The sequence below is a fragment of the Pelmatolapia mariae genome, linkage group LG7 (genome assembly GCF_036321145.2).
Source record: "Pelmatolapia mariae isolate MD_Pm_ZW linkage group LG7, Pm_UMD_F_2, whole genome shotgun sequence".
Taxonomy (NCBI): domain Eukaryota; kingdom Metazoa; phylum Chordata; class Actinopteri; order Cichliformes; family Cichlidae; genus Pelmatolapia; species Pelmatolapia mariae.
In genome coordinates this window covers 20606437-20615235 of record NC_086233.1, presented here as the reverse complement: position 1 = coordinate 20615235, position 8799 = coordinate 20606437, and the positions used below count along the sequence as shown (strand labels likewise).

Below are 8799 nucleotides of genomic sequence, written 5' to 3'. Positions count from 1 at the left end.
AGTGCGCATTGACGCGCCCGGTCACGTGTGTGTCTAGACACCCTGTCGCTTAAAAGAAATGTGATTGTGTGTTGCGCAAACAACAGATCAAGCAGAGCCCGCGGCGCACTCACACACACACACACACACACACACACACACACACACACAAACCTTTGAAAGGAGGAAAGTTTGGGGGCAAAAAGTTGCCAGAAGGGTAAAGTTGAGAAACTGTGACATGATATAAAGTCTTACAAGAAATTTCTCTCGTCACTGTTTAATGCTGAATAATTGACAGAGCGATAGTGACGTAAATTTGGCCCCTTTGTGTCATATAAACGGTTTTTTTTTAGTTTACTTGATGATTGTAAACTCAAATGTCCTTTTCGAGCTCCAACCACGTCTAATAGCTCTGTTATCTCAGCTTTACTAACACTGGCTTCATATTAAAGCAGCTCTGTTGCTGATGTGTGTGTGTGTGTGTCATTTAAGCTAGAAACACTCTGATTTCCACATTTTTCTTCTGGTAATATAACATTTGTGCATTTGTCATCATGATTACTCAGGATGGTTTGGCTTGGGAGGGGGCTGCGTGGGATAGTCCCAAGGGCGACACTTCAACCACTCACCGGATATGTCGGGTCGTAGATGGAGCTGGTTCGGATTAGGGATTTTTTTTTTTAACGTATAAAAATGTGCCTGCAAGACTTAACACAGGGAGAGAGAGAAAGCGAGGCCAGTATGTCCCAAGTCAGACGGGAGCGCGCTGCTGCCGCCCTCTGGACGTTTGGTTTCCAGGTGGGACGAGCATCACCAGTTTTCTGCCTTTTAATCATCAACACGGCGGTTTCCACCCTCTTTTATTCATCCAGCGCTCTTGCCCATCACTTTCCCGACTTGCCTGACAACAGATGGGATGTGCCCACATGACTGCTGTCTTTATTATCGGCCGAATCCATATTTATTATGACAGGCGCAGCGGTTTGATTCTTACCGTTTCGATCTGTTTTGCCGTATTGTGTGTCGCTGAAGAGGCAAAACACAAACAACGTCATTTAAGTGTGACAGCTTATTTCTCTATATGCGCACATATAAATGATCTGTTCTCTCAATAAACTCACTTTTTATTCAAATAAATAAATAAATGACTCGCACTTTGAACCCAAAGTGTCCGAGGCCCTCAGATAGGATCTCCTAGCATGTACCAAACCCTTTGCAATGTGCGCATGAATAATATGCATGTATGTGTGTGTGTGTGTGTGTGTGTGTGTGTGTGTGTGTGTGTGTGTGTGTGTGTCACCTACATGGCTTAATGTGTTTACCTCCACAGAGACAAGTCCAGAGGAGGAGGTGACAGGGGTGCTCCCGGGGGCAGATGGGATGGGTGTCTGATAATGATGATTGCAGAGATGTGCGGGGCTGGGGGGGGCAGAGGTGTGCATTGGGGTCGATGGATGGGGGTCCGGCTACCCGCATTGTCCCAGGATCACCCACTGGCGCCGAGCAGGAGGAGACTCAACAGCCCAAACAACACAGGGGACTGCGCCTCTTTTTTTGTTGTTAAAGAAGTCTGGAAGCAATCAGTCAGGGGAAAGGGTCTGTCAGAGGTATTGTGGAAGTCGCTGCAGACGCACGCTGTTCCCTCCCCTCTCCCCCTCTCTCCCTCTCCACTTCTCCCTGCCCTTCCTTTTGTGTGTGTGACTGACTATTCCCCAGACTCCAGGAAGTAGCCAATTTTATCTAACCAGTTTCCATTTCAGTCTGGCGAGGAATGTCTGCAATAAGGTGCAGGACAAGGATTCATTAATATTTTTTTTTCCTCCCTGCGTGATAACGTTTTCATGTATTTTTAAACCACACCTGACAATAACTGAAGTAAATACTGAATGGTGTATTCACATGCTTGGTGGAGTCCTGTAATTTGGTGTTGCGAACACTATATTTGTGGAACCTGCCCCCCCACCCCCACCCAACTAACAGGTCAAGGTCTTTTTTTATTGGATTTTTGACAGTATGACAGTACAGCCATTAAAACGACATGCACTCACTGGACTCTGTACATACTGATAGAACCACTTTGGACTCCTTTTTGCTTTCAGAACTGTTTTTATTCTTCGTACAACAGATTCAACAAGATGCCGGCAATATTCCTCTGGGAGTTTGGTTTATGCTGATATGATAGCATCACACAGTTGCTGCAGACTTGTTGGCTGCACATCCACAATGTGAATCTCCCATGCTACCACATCCCAAAGCTGCTCTATTGGATTGGGATCTGGTGTTTGTGGAGGCCATCTGAGTACAGTGAACTCACTGACTTGTTCAACAAACCAGTGTAAGGTGATTTGTACAGTGAGTCCATGTGAACTGTAGCCTCAGTTTCCTGTTCTTGGCCTACAGGAGTGGCAGCCGGTGTGGTCTTCTGCTGCTGTAACCCATCTGCTTCAAAATTTGAAGCGTTGTGATTCCAGAGATGCTCTTCTGCATAACTTATGCATACTTCTGCTTATTTGAGTCACTGTTGCCTTCCTATGAGCTTAAGTAGTTTGCCCATTATCCTGTTGCTCATTTGTTATTTTCTCTTGAAATTTCCAATGAAATTCCCAGTAGATCAACAGTTTCTGAAATACTCAGACCAGCCTGTCTGGCACCAACAACAATGCCACGTTCAAAGACACTGAAAACACATTTCTTCTCCATTCTGATTTTCTGTCACACTGTTCAAATGGTGCATGGCAAAGTTTAAAATAATGAGGTCATTTTTGAAAACCAATTCCCATAAGAGATCATATCCCTGATATTTTAACTCATCATTACAGCTCTAGCTTTTAGCGCAGCAGTCCCAACCACCTGGTGTTCAAACCCTTTGTTTGCAAGGGGCAGCCAATAAGGAGAATGCTGGCTTAAAGAGAAAGGAATTAAAACTGCTCATTTCAGAATGTAGATGACCCAGGGGACTGTACCAGCATCCAGTATAAAATGAATTATTATTCTTAACTGGGCAAAAGCTACTCCAGCAGAGTCCAAGAGCAAAAATGGAGCTGGAAGTGGTTTCTGGTTGACAACTGGAGTGTGGTGCTAATGTTCTCACATCCTAAGGCTACATACAACAGGCTTAGTTTCATGTCCCCCCCCCCCCCCAGCTTCAGCCTTATGTATTCATAAGGCATATATACAGCAGTCTTGCTCATCTAAGTCTCAACAAAAAGTGAATAAATGTATTTCTAAAAGCTGCTGAGCTGTTGCTTTAAGAGCCTCGTTAAGCTCAATCAAGTGACCCTGCAGAGGTGATTCAAATGAGGGCGTGCAGTCGGCTAAAACAGCATTACACAGCAAGGGGGATGATTAATATTCTAGACAGCAGCCCTAGCCTTTACTATAATTTATTGACACAGTGACTGGTTTCAGACGAGTGGGGGTCACACATATGCAATTAAACAGGCTTATTATGTGTGAATGAGAATGTTAAGAAGAGGGTGAAGACTGCATGCAGGCAGGCAGCCAGTCGCTGGTGAGATAAGAATGATAGAAATAAGGCAACTTTAATTAAACAGATAAGAGAAAACTTTAAAAATTCACAACTTGCACATACGATGTCACAACAGGAAGGATCGAAAACACCCACACTGGTAAATGACGCAGCCTGTTTAAATAAAAAAAAAAAAATCATGCTGTGAAAAAGCATAAAAAAAGAGGGAAAAAACCTATTCATCGTGTGTTGAGAAAAAATGTACCATTATCAGCATGTCCAGTGGGGTTTGCTCTATAATGAATGAGAGAAAGCTTCAGTCTTGTCCTCAGACATGCGGTATGACCCACATTTTATCCCAGAATGCTAATGTTAGCTACAGACCTACCAACCTGCCCCAGACTCCTTTTAGCCAACTGAATGTTCAATGAGTGAGTTACTCTCCTGTGCTAAAAATGTCAAACAGTCTAATGCAACAGCCTGGCGATAAATTTTACCTTAATAAAGGTCGTGATCTTCAGTTTTAGCTAAAACGATTAAAAGTATTACTTCTAGAGCAATCTAAATATCGCTAATATCAATACCAGCGCTGGTATCAGTATCGGATCGATACTAGCACAATAGGATCGATACTTTCTATCCTCAAAACTCAGTATGTAACCCACTGAATAGTGTTAAATAAATTCTTATCCTTTTGGAAATGAAAAACCTTAATCTTTTTGTGTCACCTGCCAGGTCTAGTAGATTTATAGCCTGTAGCACATTTAAACAACGGAAGTTGACAAAGAGCTTTAGGTACAGGCACATTTTTAAATCTTGATCTACAAAAAAATTCAGTTTGAAAATGTGGATGAAAAGTGTGTTTTATTATAATACTGTGGAAAGTAAACATCAAATCATGTAGTGTGTTCAGAATTTGCAAATCAATAATGATTCATCTCAAAAATAATGAGACACTGCTCTCCCCTACATAAGCTAACTTTATAGGTTAAAAGTATTGGTATCGCTATTGGTAATTCTGGCCCTAATTCTTATCCCATACTTGGTATGGGATAAATACCAAAATTGGTGGTGTGCAGTATCGCACAGCACTAATTCACCTTGGTTTTCATTATTATATCAGTCTGCTAAGTTAATGCTGGGTAAAACCTGAGGACTGGCGTGTAAGTTCAGAACTTCATCTTTAGCTGAAAGTTGCTCAGTATGTAGCTCGTGCCAGTGGTCAGTCAACACAAAGAAACCCCTCAATTCAATATTAATAACTTTTAATCAATCCAGACTTTTAAGTTGGATCAAAGTGAGCCTGACACATTGAGATGCAACAATGTTATTTTACACCCAATTACACGTGCAAAGTGCACTGAAGCTCAAAGAGTTATTATAGATGTTATATAAGATTCAAGTTTTCACTTAGGAATCATTTTCTCTTGTCCAAGTGGCTTTGTCTTTTCAGTATGAGTATGAACTAATCTGTAAGGTGTTGTTTGATAAACCTCTCACAGAGAGCATCTACTTTCAGATTTCTTTAGTCTGGTTTGGGTTAAGGGATTACATCTTTGTCATGTTAAAGCTGGAGGCCTCAGTGACCTAGTTCTCTTTAAAGGCCACTGGCATGAAACTATTTTGATGATCTCCATGCATTTAACTGTCCTACATGGAAGAGTGCCCTGGCTCAATTGTGATACTGATGTCAGTCAGTTTTTTTTGTCCCTTTAAGTAATTGCATGATGTTTGTGGACAAACTGTTTGTGGGGGATGAGTCCTTCACAGGAGCTACGTGGTATCGCCCACTTATGCTTAATTCATAGCACCACATTTGTGCCTGCTTGCAGAGGTATTTACCTACTGTAGAAAGGGGCTTTCAACCAATGAAAATGTTCCCATGCAGAATCCCAACTGCATGTTGCTTGATGTGTATGATGCTGTGAGTTGGTTGAATGCAGACTGGCACACTAATGAGAAGAGAGCAACAGTGGAGCGAAGCACGAAAAAACCCCAAAAACATTAAAGACCCAAGAATACAGCATGAAAGATGCAGAGAGTGGCTATCACAGCTGGTTAATGGCCCAACAGCAGCGCAAATTTGAGTAGGCCACAGACCGGTTATGTCACATATACTATCACATGCACTGTAAAATCTAATTAGTTCCCAGAACTCAAAAAAATTATGGAAACTCGTTGCCTCAAAAAAATTGAGTAAAGCTTAGCTAAAAATGACTAAGTTAGGACAACTTATTTATTTTGAGTACTCTGTACAAGCTCATTTGTTCCCAGAACTCAAAAAAATTGGATCAAGTTTACTTAAGATGACCAATTTAGGGCAACTTACTCATTTTGAGTACACTGTACAGCCTTGTTAGTTCCCAGAACTCAAAAAAATTATGGAAACTCGTTGCCTCAAAAAAACTAAGTAAAGCTTACTTAGGATGACTGTTAGGACAACTTATACATTGCAAGTCTGCAGTATTAAGAATAACTTGATATTTCTGACTGTACAATACTAATTGTTTACCTACTGACAAACATTTCAAGTTCAACTAAATGAAAAAACAATTTGTGGTAACCTGAATATGATTAAAAATAATTAACAACAATTTTTGTAATGATGTTAAAATGAGCCCAACTTTTATTTTCAAACACAACAAAGTACAACAGCCAACATACTGGACACTGTTCTGCTGAACAACAAACAATTATGTTGCCATCACTGTTATAATCTTACAATGAAACAAAGTCTCAGATGTAATTATTCTGAAAATAAGTTTAGGCCTACCACAAGTTTTTGTACTCACTTATATAATCAAAATAAAATATTTGTTGTTCTGTCACAAGTGCAGTCTCTAATTTAAACAACACATTTGTTTTTCATTCCAACACAGGAGCTGGAATGTTGTAATATTTTAAGGATGGCTTGTTTCCAGTCCAGGCATTACTGCCTGAATGACTGTCATGGATCGAGGTGATCCAAATGTAAGTGCAGAAGAAAGTCTTTAACTTCCCTTAAGTACAGTGGCAGTGGATGTGGGTTGGAGATGCAATGAGCTTGAACCTGCAGGCGACCATCTTCACTGACCACACCATCTGTGACGGAGGACTCATCTCTCCTGTTGTCCTGCAAGCAAACAATCATATTTTTGGAACATGAACTTAATTGCTTTCTTAAAACATTTTTTTTCTGCATTTGGTATAAAACAGACTCAAATTTAGACGATCTCAGGCTCCCTCCCCACCGGAGAGGTGACATTCAATGTCCCAATTGTCAGTCTGGATAGCCCTGACCACCACCCAACACACAATAATGTCATGAAAGCATCATTTTAAAAAGGGCTATGCAAACATGGGCAATAACTTTCATTCTAATGATGTGCAAAATGATTTGGGCACAAAACAAATTTTGCTGTTAGAAAACTTGCAGACTTCACTATATACAGTGTAGACCCTCTAAACTAAGTTTGAAGAAATGCAGACCAAACTGTTGTTGTTTGTTTACTTACACAGCATGTCTTGTAGAATTAACTGGAGTCACAGCAACAGCATAGTGCAGTCATATCTCAAGTCTAATAACAGAAGACAGGAAAAGATCAGTAAAGAAACAACTTCCCCAAACCAAAGCACAAATAAAACAATAAGTAAAACAGGCTGATCTAAAGTATGATTAAAGTTCTGCCTGATTAATATAAATGTCACTGACAGTTGCTAATATATTGGAAAACCAAAATACCACTGAGTTGATGTCTTTCTGTCCAACAACAGGAGTGCTGGTCCCGAGCCTCAAAGACAGTAAGAAGCAAGCAGAGGGAGAAAAAACAGAACATTTTTCAGAAACTGATTTGATCCTTAATGGCTGTGCAATCACTGTAACATAGAGTTTGCTTATTTTGTTAAATAAAGGCTAGATTTGGCATTAATAGATGCCACAGATGTTCAAAAGCTGCCACAAAGCATAAAAAAAATGGACGTCTCCGAAAACGTCGGAGCATTTTTGCAAATATGTGATGTCTTGATAAATCGAGCAGATATTTGAACTTTACACAGCTACATTCTCACCCGAAAATATCTTAAAAGTTTATTTTGTGACCCAGAAAAAGTAATAAGTTTTTTAGCCGCGCTCCTCCGCCATTGCCGCGCTTACAAGTACACACAGGCTCCGACAACCGTGGCCGACAAATGCGATCCTCCTTTTCCCCAGACTACCCTTTCTGGATCACAAAATAACCTTTTAAGATATTTTCAGGCGAGAACGTAGCTGTGTAATGCTCAAATATCTACTTAATTTATCAAAATATCACATATTTGCAAAAGTGCTTCCACGTTTTCGGAGAGCTCTGTTATCCACCCCCCACACCCTATCCCACCCCTAACGGCTGCACCTCCCAAAGAATTTTGTCTGGGCTCTTATCTCACTTTTTTTATTTCAAACGATCAACAGAAAATTTCACCGACATAGTTTTATGTAAGGTTTTTAAGGCTGTGGTGTTAATTTTTAAGTAACATGAGCCCAGCGGCAGCAGCAATGCTAGGCTAACACTAACTAGCTAGCAAGATTTTAAACCTGGTGCTAAACTAAGAGAAGCCACAAAATCAGTTTGAATAAGAGTAAACATTTACTCACCAAGTCAGTGTATCAGGTAAAGATCCAAAGTAATGACAACAATAGTCTCTTGAGCTGACGCTTCTCCGGGTTTGCTCAACATATTCCATAACAAATGCTGGCACCGTGAACATGCGGACTGATCCGCGAGGGAGGAGGACGGTAGTCACGTGGCATTTTCAAAACACATCTTTCATCCTTCGGCCCAGAGAAGCAAAACTTCCAGCTTACTTAGTTTTTCTAAGTTAGGACAACTCAAATTAATCGAGTTTATCAGCGTTTTTGCATAAAAAGTACTGGTAAGTTATTTAAATTGAGTTCTAATAACAAATTGATAAAAATTGAGTTCAGCCTATTTAATATTTTTAATTAAACACAATATTACATTTTACAGTGTGGGCCATCTGACAACAGACGCTCACTGCAGGTAGACGAGCTGTCCAAAGCTTCTAGTGTGCTGGTAGTGGGCTACCACTGCTGAACATTGATTTCCCCATTGTGCTTCATGGAAAATATGGCCTTAAATCTGCATACGTCATCTGCTATAGCCACTGAAAGCCAGTGAGGTGCTAATGTTTTGTATCAGAAGGACAACTCTGCAAAGAAATGCTAGCTTTTCACAAAGGACATGGTCCAGCCACTGTTTTAACTTTAGAAAAAAAGATGAAAAAAAGAAGACGATATTCATATAGAAATGCTAGAAAAGAAAAATATTACAGTTTCCTTGAGCAGGCAGAACATTAGCATGCTCTCCAGGCTA

At 40.4% G+C, this 8799-nt stretch overlaps 1 long non-coding RNA gene across 2 annotated transcripts; it reads right to left on the bottom strand.

The window, feature by feature from the left end:
• Positions 1-6056: 6056 nt before the first annotated feature.
• Positions 6057-8235, bottom strand: LOC134632036 (uncharacterized). 2 transcript variants are annotated; one of them, XR_010094440.1, is made up of 4 exons: positions 8061-8235; positions 7170-7218; positions 6943-7005; positions 6057-6560 (listed from the first exon to the last, which is right to left on the bottom strand). It is a non-coding gene; the product is annotated as an uncharacterized LOC134632036 (long non-coding RNA). The 2 variants fall into 2 exon arrangements; XR_010094439.1 differs by having other exon boundaries at positions 6057-7005.
• Positions 8236-8799: the final 564 nt, after the last annotated feature.